Source organism: Neomonachus schauinslandi, chromosome 2 (assembly GCF_002201575.2).
Source record: "Neomonachus schauinslandi chromosome 2, ASM220157v2, whole genome shotgun sequence".
Classification (NCBI taxonomy): Eukaryota; Metazoa; Chordata; class Mammalia; order Carnivora; family Phocidae; genus Neomonachus; species Neomonachus schauinslandi.
Window position 1 is genome coordinate 165210612 of NC_058404.1, and position 19494 is coordinate 165230105.

A 19494-nucleotide genomic window follows, 5' to 3' on the forward strand; every position below is an offset into this window, starting at 1 on the left:
TGGATTCTTCCAAACTAAACATACTCTTACCATACTATCAAGCAACTGCAGTCTTTGTATTTACCTGAATGAGTTGAAAACCTGTCAACATACAAACTTGCACATGGATGTTAGTGCAGTTTTATTCATAATTGCCAAAAGCTTGGAAACAACTAAGCTGTCTTTTAGTGGGTGACTAGATTAAAAAAAAAACAACAAAAAAACCCAACACTTCAGTACATCAAATGAGATTCAGTGCTACAAAGAAATAGGTATCAAGCCATGAAAAGACTTGGAAGAAACTTAAATATTTATTATTAAGTAAAAGAAGACAATATGAAAAAGTCTACATACTGTATGATTCCACTATGTGGCATTCTGTAAAAGTAAGAATTATGAAGCAGTTGAAGTATCTGTGTTTGCCAGGGTTTAGAGAGGAGGAAGGGATGAATAGGCAGAGCAAAGAGGATTTTTAGGGTGAAAATGTTCCGTATGATACTATAATGGTAGATACCCCTACTTATACATTTATCAAGATCCACATAGTGTATGACATCATTAGTGAACCCTAATGTAAACTATGGACTTTGGAAGCTAATGACATGTTAACCTAGGTTCGTTGGTCATAACAAATGTACTCCTATCATCCTGGATATTGATAGCGGGGGAGGTTGTGCATGTGTGGAGACAAGGAATACATGGGAATGCTCTGTAGTTTCCGCTCAATTTTGCTGTGAACCTAAAACTTCTCTTAAAAAATACAAGTTTGTTTTTAGTTTAAAAAATAGGCATAATTGAATGATCACCATGAGATGATTGAGTAATGAAGTGCATTGGCATTGGAATCAGTCCAACGTGGGTTTGAATCTTGGCTTCATCTTTCATGAGTTGGGTGACTTTGGGTTTAATTTTTCAAATCTCATTTTCCTTCTCTCTCAAGTAAGGTTCATAATTCCTAAATTGTGTGCTCTTTGTGAGGTTTGTGTGAGCTGTTGTTTGTAAAGGCACTGACTCCCCCTTTTTTCCTTCCTTCTCTTCTCTTGCCCCTCCCCTTCTCCCTGCTCCCCCCCCCCATATACTCTTTTGGCTTGGATTGAAGAGCAATGAAGTCAGAAATGGAGGAAAAAAAATGGCAAAAGAGCCAGACATCCACAATGTCAGTTATGCGGATTCAGTTCAACTCAGCTTTCTGGGATTCCTTCTGATTTGAGGCATGGGAAGCTGGGAGGCTATCCTTGTACCAAGTCCCAGTGGATGCTAACCTATGCTCAGCAGATTCCCTGCTTTGTTAACTAGGCTTCTGATTTGCTTCTAGAATGCCAACATTCCCTAAAATTCTCAGCCCCTAGACGGACTCCGTATTTGTGCATTCTTATTGCAGTGCCCTCTTAATTCCTATATTCCATCTTCAGTATTAGATTCTTCCCTTGTTCTTGCTAGTTTCTTCCAAGGTCAGTAGTCCGGCCTGTGAGCTAGACAAGAGACTGGAATGACTTTGTCTGATTATTAGCATTCTTGATGCTGATTGTCAAATCCCAACAGATGGCAATAGATGATGACACCTTCAAATTTCCAACCTCTGAGTTCTCCTCAGAAATCCTTTCTTTGTATTTAGTCATTTCCTCTCCCCTTCCTCAAAAAGGCTGTCATATCTGCTTGGGGGACAGGAGGCCTGTAAAGTTCAGGTAATACTTGATTCTTACTTAACAAATCAGACCACCTGGTGAGGACATTCTCAACTTCCTTCTCCTCTCCCTCTGACTTTATTCAAACCTTAATTCATGTGTATTAGTTTCCCAGGGCTGCCATACAGACTTGGTGACTTAAATCAACAGAAATTTATTCTTTCCCAGTTCTGGAAGCCAGAATGCCAAAATCAAGTGTCAGCAGGGCCACACTCCCTACAGAGGCTCTAGGGGAGAATCCCTTCTTTGCATCTTCTTGCTTCTGGTGGTTACCAGCTTCCTGGCTTGTGACCACAACACTCCAGTCTCTGCATCTGTCTTCATTCTGCTTTCTTCTCTCTGTATCTGTGTCAAATCTCCCCTGCCTTTGTTTCATAAGGACACTTGTGATGGCATTTAGAACCTACCTGGATCATCCAGGATTATCTGCTCACCTCAAGATCCTCAGTGTGATCACACCTGCAAAGACTCTTTTGCCAAATAAAGTAGCATTCATATGTTCCAACGATTTGACATGGATATTTTTTGGAGGGCTATTTTTTACCCTATCACATCGTATTTTTCTCTCTTTCCTATGTCAGTGGAAGAGCCATTCTTTACTTGTTCGTCTTTACTCTTGATCTCATCCTGCCTTAGTTCAGTTCCCCTAATGTCAGAGCCTGACACAAGCATATTATCATTTGGGAGGTGGTCCCAGAAAGCAAGAGTGATAAAATGGAAGTGAGAAAAAAAAAAAAAAGGAGAAAAGGCCAATTGCTGTACTACAACAGCCACAATACCCAGTTCTTTTGTGAAGCGACCGGTCATGTCATTTGACCATTGATTAAAATTGTTCTGTTTGTCATTTGTTATTGATTTTTAAGAATTCTTTATATATTTTGGATACAAGCACTTTGACAGATTTAAATACTGAAACTATCTTATTTCACTCTGTGGTCTATCTTTTTACTTACTACCAATCAGTCTGTGCCAAAATGCTCTCTCATCAATATTATTTCTTGGTCATATCCCTCAATTTTTCTTAACAAAGTTTCAATTTTGTCCTATAGTATTCACATTACTTTTATTCTTTCGATAAAGAAATTTAATGTTCCAGTTCCCAAAATATATTCTGTTATGAGCATATCTCTTTCAAAACATTAGGTCCACCTACATTGATTTTTCTGGGGAGTTATATTAGTAACCTCCTGGTGTTCATATGGAATAATACGGAAAAGTAGCTCTGTGGCTTCTTCTTTTCTTAGTATCCTGAGAATAAGACATTTTTTTTTGGCCAGGCTTTTGAATCGTAATGGCCTCACTACATCAGGCCTGTACACATGCAAACATTCAATTTCATTTAATTTGGTGCAAATATGAACAAGACAGACTGTGTCCTGAAAAGGTTCACCATGCGGGAAAGAGAATAAAACAAATAAACAAATCACAGGACCCTGGGATCATGACCCAAGCCGAAGGCAGATGCTTAACGACTGAGCCACCCAGGCGCCCTGAATTGGATTTTCTTCAGTGATTTCAACGTCATTTTTTTATTTGGCCTTTTTAGGGATGAACTCGGTCTTATAATTTAAAAAAATATATTCATAACATTCAGAGTGAGAAAATGTATGTTAGGATCTTACAGATTTTCCTATATAAAACTCTTTTAAGGGGTGCCTGGGGGGCTCAGTCGGTTAAGCATCCAACTCTTGATTTTGGCTCAGGTCGTGATCTCAGGATCATGAGATAGAACCCTGTATCAGGCTCCACACTGAACATAGAGCCTGCTTAAGATTCTCTCTATACTTCTCCCTCTGCCCCTCCCCAACAATTGCACTCTCTCTCTAAAAAAATAAAATAAAAAAAAAACTACTTTAAAATATTATGATTAGTAGATGCAAAGAGATAAGTGAAATTGACTACATTACCTCTTTGCAGAGCCAGTGTATGTATTAGACACAAATTTGGCCAACTACTTGGCTCAAAACTGGTCATTTCTATGCTAAAACTCCTCTGGATATAACTAAATGATCCAAGGTTAGTCTTGTGACCCAAACTAGGACAATCAGAGTTTACCTTTCAGGTTTTTGAAAAATTACAAAAAGATACACAAAGACAGAAGTGCTTGAAACTAAGTCATCATATGGTAGAACTAAGAGCTAAGATCCCTGCAGCTGCCCTAGTGTTTGTCATTATGATCTTAGAGACTCGGTGTTTGCTTTAATTCTAAGATTGACCCCAGTATTCTTCCAGTAAGTTTCTGTTTTACTTAGGTTAGCCAGTGCCAATGTCTATTACTTGCAACCTAAAGAATCTTAACAAATGAATTATACGGCCCTAAATATAAATGACAACACGTGGAAGAGGGATGTTTTATTCACTGCAGTAAAACTGGAAGCCAAGTCCTAGAATCCAGTTAAGATGTCTTGTCAGGGAGTGATGACTCAATAGAATTGGGTACTCAGGTTTATTGGAAATCCCAAGGACTCTGGTGTTAGAAAATCTCCATAGCAATGCCTTTCTATGTGGAATTTGGTCAAATTAATGTTAAATTATAAAAATACAAAGATATGGAAAAAGAAATATAAACCTGTAGAGTTAACATATAATTATCAATACTATTAACACTAGTAAATATTATTTTATGCTTCTGTAAATTGGAAATGCTAATACGGTACCTGATCATGGTGCTGTTGTGAGAACTGAATGGCCATGAGATTGAAAGTCATGGCGTAGAGTCAGCATCTATAAGGTTTGTGCTGGCGTAGTTGAAGATAAGGTCGGAAAGACAAATTGGAATTACACCTTGGAGAGCCTTACTGACATCGTGAAAAATTGGAAGTTGATTTATTTGGAAACTGGAAGGCATTGAAGGTCTTTGAGCAAGGAAGTGATATGATTGTTGATGTACTGTTTGGAGATTAATGTGACACCATGATACGAGATGGACAATTGGGCGATGGTAAATGACAAACTCTCAGGCGAAGTTCTAGTTATTCAGATGATAGCAATGAGAGCCTCAGCTAGGCAGGTAACAGAGGGAACAGAACAGACAGAAGGTATAGGAGACACATAATGTGCAATACGTTGTTTGTGGGGGTAGGTGAGAAGAAATACATAAATCCGAAATTCTTGAAGTGCCAAGCCTAAAGTCTTGGGATAAAAACAAATATAGCTCAGGATACTAGAGATATACGTGACATATAATGAAGCAAGATTTAAAAATGGACAGAGAATGACAGAAACCATACTTTGAACATTGACTATAACATTTTTTACATCTTATAAATCTTAGGTTTTGAACAATTATCACCTTGTGTGTTCATTTATTGGTACTGGGTTATAAGTCATTCACCATCTATGTATTAAGCAGATTATATTCCTTTAGAATTTCCTTAAAAGAAATAGTTTGGCTTTTCCTTAGACCTCCCATGCTTTCCTATGTAGAACACACCCTTAAATTGTGTCAAATTTCTACTTTAACACCACCTACGATTGGTTGAGCAATTCCTTTGTACCTGAAATGCTGTCGTTATTTCACATTAATTATCTAACTTAATTTGTTTAATTTTCACAAGTCCACTGTTTGCTGTCAACACTATTATTCTTGTTTCAAAAATAAGGTGGCTGAGGTTCCAAGAGGTGGCCATGGCTCAACCCATGGCCAGAGTTCCTTCTTGGGATTGCCCTCTGTTCATTTTCCAGCTATAAGAACAAATCAACATCATGGACATGCCTCTTGAGACAAATGAAAAATAGTTTTGAATGGTTATTTTCTCCTTCTGAAACTTAAATTAGCCTTCCTTGGAAGATTTACTACCATTAAAGATATCCTGCTAAATGTTAAAGGTGATTACTTTGAAACAAAATTTTTAATTTTGTTAATTTTAATTTTAAACAAAATTAAATTGCAGGTAGGAACTCTAAAATGTTTCTTAATGGCAATGATTTTCAAACTTCTTTATGCCACAAACAATGAGTCTAGGTTACAAAGCTCCCAGTGGCCATGGCTCCTTAAAGCAGTTGGTTCTCACTGGCTGAACGGATGGCTCAGGCATGTCTGAGAGTGTGTAACCTTGCAAAAATGACCGGTTGTTTTTTTCCTGATAAGTACTTTTAAGTGGTGTGGTGAGCAGATGTCTTATCCCTACTTGATCTCTATGAATAATAAATATATTCTTCATGTGCTAAATCTGTCCCCAGCTTCATCCTGCATTTGTAACTATATTGATAAATTTTTAAAAGGCTATTGCTTAAAATTCCTACATCGGAAAAAAGAAAAAGCACAAAACAAATGATTCAAATCACAGTCCTCTTAATTATATATTTTACAGTTATGCTCTAGCTGTGAATTATTTTCTAATCCTAGATATCACTTGTCAACAAAACAAGGCAAATGTGGGGGAAAAAATAAAAAGTTGGGCTTTAGAGATAAGTTTAGAGGTATCTGTTAATATCTATGAAACTGGGTGGACTCTGGTAAATTTCTGGCTTTTTCTGAGCCTCAGTTTCATTATTGGTAAAATAGATTTCTGAGGCTGTATTGCTGACGTATAGTGAGTACTCTGTTAAACACTGCTTCCTTCCTACCCTCGTGCTATACTAGTCTCAGCCTCCTGTCCTAAGGGGCTTTCTCAGTTCAAGTTTCTCCCCATCTACTACAGGTGCTACTTTCACTCCTCTTTTTTCTTTTTTCCTCATCTTCTCTTGCCCACATCTGTTTTAGGAAAGATTTTGAAATAATTTAAACTCAATTCTCAAGATATTTGTGGCAACTATTTTTAGTAACTGTGGACTATTAAGCAAATGATAATCTGAAGAAATGAGAGAGGACCCTGAGGATAAGGTAGACCTTCCTGAATCCAAAACATTTGCCCATGCAGGCCAGTATCGCCCACCGAATACATTTTTAGTAAGGAGAGATGGATACATACAATTAACAACAATTCTTTAAAATAAAGGTATGGACCTAGACATTAGGCAATGCAGGAGTGGCATTGATTGATTCTGTCCAAAGTAGGATGGAAAGGAGGAACATGTATCAATGTGTAAGACTGATGCAAAAAGGGCATCATTTAAGCAGTGTCTTGAAGGCTGAATAGGACTTTTCTAGGTGTAGGAAGAAATGTTTAATTAATTTACCTAAAAATAGGTTACTTTATTCTAACTCGTGTTTCCACCTGAAAACTCTGGTCTAGGAATGTTCTGCAGTCTTTATACAGAAGTCTTAATTTTTGTCAGTTTATAAAAGCTGACATTCCATGACTAGCTAATAATTTGAATCATGACGCTATTCCCATCTTAAATGACTCACACAGAAAGAAAAAATGTGAAATTAAATTGTCTTGAAATCATTTCACTGGAATTACCTTATTTCTCAGAATTTTTTAGACCAATATATATCTCAAAGGGAAATCATACAAAATATGGCTAATTTGGTAACTTGCTATGAGTTAAATATTTCTATTTAATTTTTTATATTAAAAAATACAATGTACTTTGGAGTTAAAAGTGATTCAAATTTTAATCAGATAAGTAAATGAAAGATATGGCAAATTTTGATATTGTATTAGTGTATTTATTGATATGGATGGTCACAATGAAGGACAAATCTATAAAATGATTATAAAATGCATATTTATATATAGCAGGTACATGTACATATGCATAGTCTATTATAGCCTACAAAGTACAGCCTCTCCTCTGTAGGCTTTTATATACATTTAAGTGCAAAACTCTTAGAGCATTCAGTGAATTTTACAAAGTGACCAACAGATCAGTCAGGGACCACCTGATTCAAGATATACAGCATTAACTTTAGCCCAGAAGCAATCCTCATGGTCCTTTATAGTCATTAACCCCCACAAAGAAAATCACAACTAATCTATCAAGACTCTGTCACCATAAATTAATCGTGTCTGTTTTAGAAATATTTTTAAAGATTTTATTTAATTATTTGAGAGAGAGAGAGAAAGAGAGAGACAGAGAGCTGAGCAGGGGGAGGGGACAAGCAGACTTGTTGCTGAGTGCAGAGCTGGTAGGCTGCTGGGGCTCCAGGGCTCAGGCTCGATCCCAGAACCCTGAGATCATGACCTGAGCTAAAGGCAGACTCTTAACTGACTGAGCCACCCAGGTGCTCCTCTGTTAGAAATTTATGGAAAGGAAATCATACTGTATATATTCTTTTATTTTTAGTATCTTTCACTCAGCATAATGTTATGTTGTTGAATATAACAGTGATATACAGATATATATTATATATAATACATATGATTCAAGTACATGAATATTCTTTTTGATGACTATATGCTTTCTTTTTCTTTAAGGTTTTATTTATTTATTTGAGAGAGAGAGAGAGAGAGAGCACCAGCAGGGGGGAGGGATAAAGGGAGAAGCAGACTCCCTGCTGAGCAGGGAGCCTGATGGGGGTGCTCCATCCCAGGACTCTGGGATCATGACCTGAGCTGAAGGCAGATGCTTAACTGACTGAGCCACCCAGGTGCCCAATGACTATATGCTTTCTACAGTTGTGAATGGATATTTGAGATTTTGTTCCCAATTTTGACAATTAAGAATAATGGTTCGGGCGCCTGGGTGGCTCAGTTGGTTAAGCGACTGCCTTCGGCTCAGGTCATGATCCTGGAGTCCCGGGATCGAGTCCCGCATCGGGCTCCCTGCTCAGCGGGGGGTCTGCTTCTCCCTCTGACCCTCCCCCCTCTCATGCTCTCTCTATCTCATTCTCTCCCTCAAATAAATAAATAAAATCTTTAAAAAAAAAAAAGAATAATGGTTCTATGTACACTCTTGACGTAATGGTTAAAAGAATGAGATCTGGAGTCCCATGGCTTAACTTCAAATTCCAATTTCAAAACATGTTAACTGTGTGATCTTGAACAAGTTATTTAGCTGTATTTGCCTCAGTTTCTTCATCCGTATAATGGGTAATTATACTCACACTATTGGTTAATTTGTTTATCGTGTTAAAGAATACAAAGTCCCTGAAACAGTGCCCAGCATGTGGTAAGAACTCAGTATCTATGTTTGTTTTTCAGTTACTTTTTTTTTGCCTTGAATTGTATTATCGATGTTGCCATTTCTATATAGGCCATTTTTATTTCTGTAGTGCATTTTTGTCTGCTCCCTTTCTTTCAACAATTCTGTGTTAATCTTTTAAAATTTTGCTGGAACATCTAGATGTGGAATTCTTTCAGAAGTTTTATGGACAATAAGCTTTTTGAATTCTTGAATGTCCAAAAATGCCTCTATAGTCAACACTGTCATATTCAAAGGTAGTTTGACTAGATGCACATTTCTAAGTTTCTAATGAGCATTTTTCTTCAGAACTTTGTTATCCTTTAGTTAATTACCTGGTGTTCTGTCCCAAGCTCCCTCTTTCTCCCATAGCCCCCTAGCTTTTTCTTTGGCAGTATTCCAGAGTTAGTCCAGACTCAGCAGGAGAGCCTCTTTCCAACGCAGGGGATTGATTGCAGATGTCTCAGCTCTTTGGGCTTCCATTTTCAGTTAGGTCTGTCCACCAAGTCCCTTGTTGCATGGTAACACACGTTTTCACTTCCCGCACTGCTATGGATTTCATTTTATGCTTTTCTTGTTATTTCAGGGCAGTTTTGAGAGAAAAGTAGGATAATATCTTGAACAGGAAATAGGATTTTTTTTGGACATAGTCCTTAACATTTTACTTATGTTATCCCTTATAATTTAATATTGGGAACAATGTGGCTTTTTATTCAGAGACCTCTGCTCACACTCTTCGTTGCCTCCGTAACAGCTGTGTGCTCACAAGCGAGTAACAGACCCCTTTTTTAGTTCTGGTATCCTCATCTCTAATGCTAACTTGTTATCATGTGGTAGTAGCAAATGTACAAAGAAAAGCAGTCAATTAATTCAACACCAACCATACGCTTCTCTCTAAGCCTTGTGGGAAATGGGGCCGGGATTAGAAGACGATGCTCAAGGACTTGAAAGCTTGGGATTCTAATTCTAGGTAGCATGCGCTTGGCTTGGTGAATAAACTTGGACATTTGATTCCAAGTTTTTGAGCCCCAATTTCATTTTTTAAATAAGGGGGTTGGATATAATAATGAAAATCCCACAAAATCCTTAAAATACCTCATAGGTTTAGAAGTCTATGTTTCTCAGCTTAAATTGAGATGGTGTTATTTAGCCACTGCCGAGTTAAGGTATATGTGTATACATACTGTACTGGAGTATCTGAGTGTGTGTGTGTGTGTGTGAGTGTGTGTGTGAGTGAGTGAGTGTGTGTGTGAATGTGTGTGTGTGAGTGTGTGTGTGTGGGGGGGGGTATGTTGTGTATATGTATGTGGAGGCTCCTGAAGGAAAATTTATCTTTAGAGAAGACATTGTTTTTGGTGTTGAAGTTGAATGGTTCTTTTGGAATGAATTTAGCTTTGATCTATTTATTTTGGCAGAACTCTCAGGAAGTGTACTCAGTGGAGAGAGGGACTGTTGACTGGGTGTTTGAACAGAAGCCATTTTGCATATTTATCTGTCATCTCTTCTGGCCCTGGGGGAGCCTGAGGCTTGTGCCTGGTTTAATTCCCCTGCTGCGCCAGTCCAGGGTTTGCCCCTTCCCTCTCGCTTCTCCCTTGATATTTATTCACATTTTGTGAGATTTTAAATACTGCTTTCAGAGAGATTGTATGAAATACAGTTATTGATTATATTCTCAACCATTTATGTTTCTTAAAGGATTATCATTGTTTTTTTGAAATAGGTAGGTATGGAGAATTCCCTTTACACCTCACTGGACCTAAAAAGGACCTCCCCACCTAGCACTTCATTGCAAAGGAGAAGAGCACGCATCACATTTTCATCACATTCTTTGCAGTGAAGGGACGGTGTCCCTACTACTGTTGCATCCTCTTGGATGGTCGTTTCATCTTCCCTGCTCTAGGCCACTTTAGAAATATCTTCATTTATTTTTTTTTTATTAGCATCTAATGTATTATTTGTTTCATGGGTACAGGTCTGTGATTCAACAGTCTTGCACAATTCACAGCGCTCACCATAGCACGTACCCTCCCCAATGTCCATCACCCAGCCACCCCAGAAATATCTTCATTTAATTCGTAGTCTGAGCTCACTAATTCTGTCACTTGGTCCTATATTTAATCTTTGAGTGTATTTTACAGTGCCATTCGTTCCCACTACGATCTATATATAGCATTCATTTAGGCTTTTTTAAAATTAGAAAAACAATACATTTATTAGGCACTGGACACTGGGCATGGTTGAAAAGACTGAATGTGTGCTGCCCCCACAGAGCTTAGAGATTAATAAAAACACATGAATAAAGAATTGGACACGCATAGGTATATGTATTTACAGATTTTTGAGCAAAGAGGGAAAAGAACTGGCTGCTGGGAAAGAGCATAGCTGGGGAATGACTTTGTTGTGTAGTCAGGGAGCCAGAGAAGGCTACTCTGGCGGTGATATTTAAAAGGGGACCTGGAAGATGAGAAAAGAGGAGTTAAGGTGGGGCGCCTGGGTGGCTCAGTTGGTTAAGCGACTGCCTTCGGCTCAGGTCATGATCCTGGAGTCCCTGGATCGAGTCCCGCATCGGGATCCCTGCTCGGCGGGGAGCCTGCTTCTCCCTCTGACCCAACCCCCTCTCTATGTGCTCTCTCTCATTCTCTCTCTCTCTCAAAAAAAAAAAGAAAATCTTTAAAAAAAAAAAAAAAAAAAAAAAAGAGGAGTTAAGGTGAAGATTTGGGACAGAGCTGTAGGGGGAGGTGCTACTTAAATGTTTTGAACTGGGGCATAATCCATATCCTGTTCAATTAGCTCTAATATTTAGAAAAAGGCTCTGACAAGTCCAGATGGAGTTTTGGGGTTGAATATGGGGGGAATGTAAGGAAGCAACAAATCATACTTGCTCTACATGGCAACACGAGACTTCTGAGGTTATGAGATGAGGTGAGGGGAGTGAGGATGAAGGAATAGTAGAAGAGAGAAAGATAGGAGGAGGGTCTGAGGGTGGTCACCAATCCGTGATGGAATGCTAGAAAAAGCACAGAGAACAGTACATGGAGAAATTCCTAATGGAGGGACTAGCCCATAATTTTACAGACACAGTGATGATTGATGTTGATTATAAAATTGTCTCTTGTCTTTTGATGTGATTACTCTCTTACACATATCAACATTCTATAAAAATTTTCAAACACATTAGCTTTAGGTTTAGTGGTACTTTGGAAAGAATAAAAGAGTTCATGTTGACAAGCATAGGACCTGGGGTGATCATAGGGGCCAGGTAATAGTGGAGGCTCAGGCTGCTGCTGGAATCAGAAGCAACTGAAAACCTCCACTACCAAGTAATCCTACATTTAACTGGATGGGATCTGAGGATATATATTCAGATACTCAAGAAAAGGTTGCTCCTGGAAGCCTAGAGAATTTGGGACTATCTAGCCCAGGAATTCTCAGCTGGGAGTGGTTTTTGCCTCCAGGGCACATTTGGCAGTATCTGGAAACATTTTTGGTTATTACCAACTTGGGAGGCGAGTGCTACTGGCGTTTACTGGTTACAGCCCAGGGATGCTGCTGAACCTCCTACAATGCACAGGAAAGCCCACCCTCCCTTCTCCCCACAACAAGGAATTATCTGTCCCAGAACATCAATAGTGCTGAGATTGAGAAACTCTGATGTGGACTGAATTCATACTTATATCCTAGTTGTTAAAAATGTTGGTTAAAAAAATTACTTCTAAAGAATTTATGTGATATGTATGTTAGATCCCGCTGTGACGCAATTTACTTTCCATAGTATCTAAACGAAATCATGCAGAAACTCACTTTTTTTTTTTTTTCATTCAAAACCTTTCCTTGCAGTCAGAGCCAGGGCAGTAACAGATATATCAGTGTGATCCTAGTAGGTCTAGATAAGAGAGCATGGACATTTCAATGAAGCTCATTCCTACATATATAAATTACTTCAAAATTGCAGTTTTATTGATAGCATATCCACATAGTCCATAATAAATGACATAAGCTGAATTTTGAAAGATAAGCATACATGACATCTATGAAGAAGGATGTGGGGGCACGTGGCATTTGTCATTAAGGAGGCAGTGTGGTGCACATATTGGATAAGAGAGAAGAGAAGGGATGCTAATGAGGATGCTATAGTGGTAGATTTGGTTAACGTTGATCAAAGGCCTGTTAGTATGAATGAAGAAGAATCTGGAACAATACTGGTGCTCGAATGCCATCTCTTGAATGAATGAATAATTAGAATTGATATGATTTGATGATGAATAGGGTATGGAGCAGTACGAAAAATCTGAGGTGACTCTAGGGTTTCTGAAATGAAACATTAGGTGAATGGCTATGTCTAGCACGCAAATATGAAAGAGTAGGTTTACAAGAAGGATGTGGAAGATTAGGGCCGAAGTGGAGAGGTAAAGTTGAAGATACGTATAGACTATCCTTGTGGAAATATATGATAGTCAAGAGTACATAAGGGTCTGGAGTTCCAGAGAGAATTCCAGGTTAGAACTAGAGATTGGAAATGATTTGCACAATAGGTAATGACTTGGCCGTGGACTAGATAGATATTTTACTGACTCTCCAGTTCACCTAACAGAAACATCAAGTCAACCTGCCAATGCATTCAGGCACAATGACAAGATAATTTAAATAATCACTTTTGTTTACTATTACCTCAGATGTTTTGAGAAGTATTGAACACAAAAACCATTCTCCTCCTTGGAAGCAGGTGCCTCAGAAATGCAACAAACTTGTATCACAATGCTGCCAATACTCACATTTTTAGACTTCTTTTTTAGGAATTACCTAGAAGTTTTTCAGATCTTTTCTAGGAAGCTCACCTTTTCAGAAATTCATTTAAATACATATGCTTTTTGAAAACTACAAAATAAAAATAATAACAATAACAACTAATGTTGATTGAGCACCTACTATGTGTAGTAAGCGCTGCACTAAGTACTTAACATTATCATATTTAGTCTTCATAAATCTCCAATTTGCTAAGTATATTTAATATTTTTTAGTTGAGAAAATAGGCTTAGAGGAGTTAAAATAATTTGCCTGAGGCCACAGGGTCTGCCTGACTCTCAGAGCAGTCTTTTGAATAGCTGGAGTAATAATAATTTGATCTTAAAATATAAGTATAGAATAATGAAACTAATTTCTTATGGAATCCCTGGAGACCCCCCTCCCCCCTCAAAAAACAAAGAAATTCCAAAAGTGACTGAAGTGTGTACCTATTAAAATATTACTTTGAGGGATAATCTCCAATTAGGTTCCATTTTTTTGTGCAATGTTTGGTTAATAATTTAAACTATTTTATAGTCACCCACTTTGTTCTAACCATAGGAGGAAAAGCAAAACTGAATTATGACTCTTCCACTCATTTGGAATTTAATCACAAACCACTTTCATGTTTTCATTTTCCAGATTTATTCCATTTGTCCTGTCTGGATAACATGGTCCTGAGGCAAGTGATTGGGTTTTTAATCCTTTCATACCGCAGAATCTTGCACAATATTTTGTATAGAAGAGAATCAATTCAAACTTGTTAGGGTAGATGAGTGAAGTTAAAATATTCAATATTTTCAAACATAAAAAAATACATACAGAGACACACACTCCAGGAATGAATCCATACATATGTCTTTGGTGTACTCTAATTTCCTCTAATTTTCTAATTGTTAGCATAATAAATATTGATTACTAAAGTGAATAGCTTCTAAAATCTGTGATTTTATTAAAAAGTACAGCTACAGAATGTCTTTGAGTGTTCCTTTGATGTTAAGTGTTAATGTCTTGCTTTTTGCTGGGTGAACAAGTGGTAGAAGACAAAGTTCATCTCTCTTTTTTTTTCCCCCCCCTGCCTTAGGGAGGGATAGTTATATGAAGAGGGAAGGAAAGAATATGAGTTAAAACAAACAAACATAAAAACAATTCTGCCTTCCCCCCCCCAAAAAAATTGACTCCCTTCAATGATATCTTTCTTGTTAAATTCATTAACGAGGAGACACTTAACGTACACATTGCCTAAAGAGTCAAGGTATTTTTCTTTTTAATTCTTGGAAATATCTGCAGGCCATTTCTTTGAGTAATTATCAAAGTGTGCATCACCTCTGTTTTTTAAGTGATTTTGTAGGTGTTTAAGGATAAAGGTAAACAATTGCTGGGAGCTCACCACCAGATATTTATTTTTAGTGAATATATTCTTTATTAATCACCTTAGCTTCTTAATGGGCAAAGGCATGATTAAGAATGTTATAGAGTCATCTTTAGGAATTGAGTTGTGCCTAACAAAGTCAACATACGACCCACTTTATTTATCATGGACTCCAATCTAGTCATGTTTTAGTATAGACATTAAATAGTATCTATTTAGATACTACTAAAATTCTGGATTCTGTTTAAGCAAAGACAATGTAAACAATTATTAGAGCATATTAGCAAATACACTGTTGACTTTTTCTGTAACTCTGACCATAGGGCCCATTAATTCTGGCTGCTTGCATTTAGTGTAATTCAGAAGAATACAGTTGATCATGGAATGGAATAGTCACTCATCTTATTGTTACTGATCTTTCACAACTGGAAGTGAGGTTATCTGTGTTTTATAGAGATTGTTTAATAAGTTTGTACGATATGAATTATAATTGAAAATTGTTTATATAAAATTTCACAAAGTATAATTTTATAAAAAATATGTATATTAAATGTATAAAAGTAGCCAGTCATATTGCAATATGGAAGCAACTGTATTTTTTAGGGTTTAGTGCATATTTACAACTTAAAGCACAGTCATGAGACATCAGGAAAACCAGACAGGGTAACTGGTTAATACTCCTTAAAATGTGTAGTTTCTTAGGCACTGTTGCTTATATGATTTTAGTGTAATGATGTAGAGTCAGACAAAGCCAGGATATCATTCAAAATCCAATAGAAACTAATTTAAAATATACATGAAATCTGTGGGGCTGCCAGACCAGAAAAAAGAAGAATGTGGAATTCCTTCTACACAGTTCAAATGGTAAAATTCAGAAGCATTGCAAAAACTATTCAAGGGAATGTTATTGTAGTGTCTTCAGAGATAGATTAGAAGACCATACAATGTCTTAGAGAGCCAATGAACTGCAAAATAAGAAAAGAATTAGTTAAAACTAACTGAATAGTGAAAGATTCAAGTCAGATGGACCAATTAGATTAATGCGTAACTTGAATATAGGGAAGAAGGAATGTAAGACCAAACACCCTTACAAATACAGAGTCTGTTTAGTTAGCATATAGTCTTCAGAATTTTCCAGTTTCTCCTGGGAGGAAAGAAGAAAACGAAGGGAAAGGGAGGTGAGGGAAAGGGAGGGGAGGAAACCCACTTCTCCAGAGTTCCTGACCAACCTTTCTTTAGTCAATATACGACCTCATTTTTCAGAAATGTAAATCCCAGTTTGCTCGGGGAAGTGTAAAATTTCTTTAATGGGTAAATATCTATTGTCAAAAATAAATGATCTACTTTGTATGATTAAGCAAATCAAATATACAGTATTAGGAATTTTATGTTATTTTAGGAAAAAATTCTGTTTTTTTTTTAAAGATTTTATTTATTTATTTGAGAGAGAGAATGAGAGAGAGAGAGCATGAGAGGGGGGAGGGCCAGAGGGAGAAGCAGACTCCCTGCTGAGCAGGGAGCCTGATGTGGGACTCGATCTCGGGACTCCAGGATCATGACCTGAGCTGAAGGCAGTCGCTTAACCAACTGAGCCACCCAGGCGCCCCAACTGAGCCACCCAGGTGCCCCTATGTTTTTTTGTAAGTTAAAGTACTTGTACTGCTTATTTCTTTATTTTTATTATATTATAATATCTAACCTGTAATTTCAATTTAAAATATTTAAAGAATTAATTTTAGATTGAAGTTTTAATTTGAAAATAAGAATATCATTCTACTGTCTGGAAACAATGAGAATGATTTAAAAACTTTTAATGTTTACTATATTTAGAAGTATAACTTACTTGATGTAAAGGAATTACTTAAGAATTTCTGAGATTCTTGCTTGTTAGAAGAGTTTTTGCCACTCTTTTTTTGTTTTACGCACCTAATGACATAGGAGCTCCAGGCATGCAAGATCCCACCCACACGTCTTGAGGTCTGACAACATAAATTTGGTAATCCCTGCACACCAGTATCTTTTACATCTCCATTTAGAATGCTCACAGTGAGATAGTTAAACTTCATATAAAAATTGAATATTTAAAATGATAAATGCTGGAGCACCTAGGTAGCTCAGTTGGTTAAGCCTCTGGCTCTTGATCTCAGCTCAGGTCTTGATCTCAGGGTCATGACTTCAAGCCCTGCACTGGGCTCCACACTGGGAATGGAGCCTACCTTAAAAAAAATTTTTTTTTTTTAATGATAAGTGCAGATTAAATGTTTAGGGAAGCTAAATATAATTATAAATTGGGCAAAATATTAATCAAAAGCTACCTTTAAAGTACTTGTTAAATATTTACTGGATTTATAACTAGAGAATAAGATTGTGAATTAATTTAAAAAGTTTAATGGTCTAATAGGGGCCAAAAATGCTTTCCTACCTGAAACAACTGAAAAAACAGGCAAACAACATGAAACAACAGTTTTCCAGAAATTGGGCATGAGGCAATGAAAGTCAGTGCCCACTGAGAGTTGGGAAACAAATAAAGTGAGCCCTTTGATTGCTCTGGATTACTTCCAAAAGGAAGTTTCCAGGCTGCAGCACAGAAAGCACATCCCTGACATCTCCCCAGGTTAAGGAGACACAAGTAGGAGGCCAGGGAGCCAAAGTAGCTACATTCTGCAGGGCAGAATACCAGAGAGAAGACTGCTGCTGCCCCAAGAATCAACCAGTGCCCCGTGGAGGGACTCACTGGAGTTTTCAGTTGAGATCTGATCAATTCACATGTGTGAGGAAGCTATTCTAGGCGGATAAAGAACCATCTACATGTGGCTGTCCAATTTTCCCAACACCATTTGTTGAAGAGACTGTCTTTTTTCCATTGGATATTCTTTCCTGCTTTGTCGAAGATAAGTTGACCATAGAGTTGAGGGCCCATTTCTGGGCTCTCTATTCTGTTCCATTGATCTATGTGTCTGTTTTTGTGCCAGTACCATACTGTCTTGATGATGACAGCTTTGTAATAGAGCTTGAAGTCTGGAATTGTGATGCCACCACCTTTGCTTTTCTTTTTCAACATTCCACTGGCTATTTCGGGTCTTTTCTGGTTCCACAATAGCCAAACTATGGAAAGAGCCAAGATGTCCATCAACAGATGAATGGATAAAGAAGATGTGGTATATATATATATACAATGGAATATTATGCAGCCATCAAAAAACCCTTACGAAATCTTGCCATTTGCAATGACGTGGATAGAACTAGAGGGTATCATGCTAAGCAAAATAAGCCAATCAGAGAAAGACATGTATCGTATGATCTCACTGATATGAGGAATTCTTAATCTCAGGAAACAAACTGAGGGTTGCTGGAGTGGTGGAGGTTGGGGGGATGGGGTGGCTGGGTGATAGACATTGGGGAGGGTATGTGCTATGGTGAGCGCTGTGAAATGTGTAAGACTGATGAATCACAGACCTGTACCTCTGAAACAAATAATACATTGTATCTTTAAAAAAAAAAAGAAGATAGTAGGAAGGGAAAAATGAAGGGGGGGGGGAAATTGGAAGGGGAGATGAACCATGAGAGACTATGGACTCTGAGAAACAAACTGAAAGTTCTAGAGGGGATGGGGGTGTGGGGATGGGTTAGCCTGGTGATGAGTATTAAGAGGGCATGTATTGAATGGAGCACTGTGTGTTATACGCAAACAATGAATCATGGAACACTACATCAAAAAAATTAATTAATTAATTAATTTTAAAAAACAAACAAAAAACCATCTAAAAGGATTAGAGGGAATACTACTTGGAGCTCACACAGGGTCCAGAACAGTGCTATTCCCAACAGCCAGAGTGGAAAACCTCCCAATTCCCAGAGCAGGAGTAGATTACTAAGAAGGTTCTTGCATCATTAGTCGATGGAAATTAACTCTAGACTATACCCTGGTCCTGCCAAACAAACCTTAAAGCAGACCTAAAAGGATTGGATCATTTCCAAGTAACCTAGTAGCTTCCTGAAACAAAGGTCAAGAACAGTCTTGGAGTACAAACATACTCAGCATCTTAAGGACAGAATTCAGTTTCTGGTATCTAATTAAAAATCACCACACATGCAAACAAGCAGGAAAATACTAACCATAATGAGACAAAAACTCAATAGAAACTGATCCAGAATGACATAGATAAATTATTAGATGACATTCACAAGAATTAAAATTGATTCCTGATAAAAACCTCAGAAATTGAAATTGAAGAGAATCTTCTCATCTTGATAAAGGACATGTTTTAGAAATCTGCAGTTAATAACCTAATTTAAAAAGGTACAGCAGATTTGAACTGATACTTCACCAAAGATGAGATACAGATGGGCAAAGAAGTGCATGAAAGGATCCACAACATCATTAGTTATAGGGAAATGCAAACTGAAATCACAATGAGAAACTCCTACGTGCTTACTGGAATTAGAATTAGTCGAACATTTAAAATATTGACCTACCACGTGTCAGTAAGGATGTGAAGCAACTGGATTACTCGTATACGACTTGTGGTAATATGAAATAGTACAATCACTTTGGAAAACAATTTGGCAGTTTCATAAAAAATTAAACCTTTACTTAACCACATGACCCTGCTGTTACACCTTTAGGTATTTACACAAAAGAAATGAAAGCATATGTACATGGAA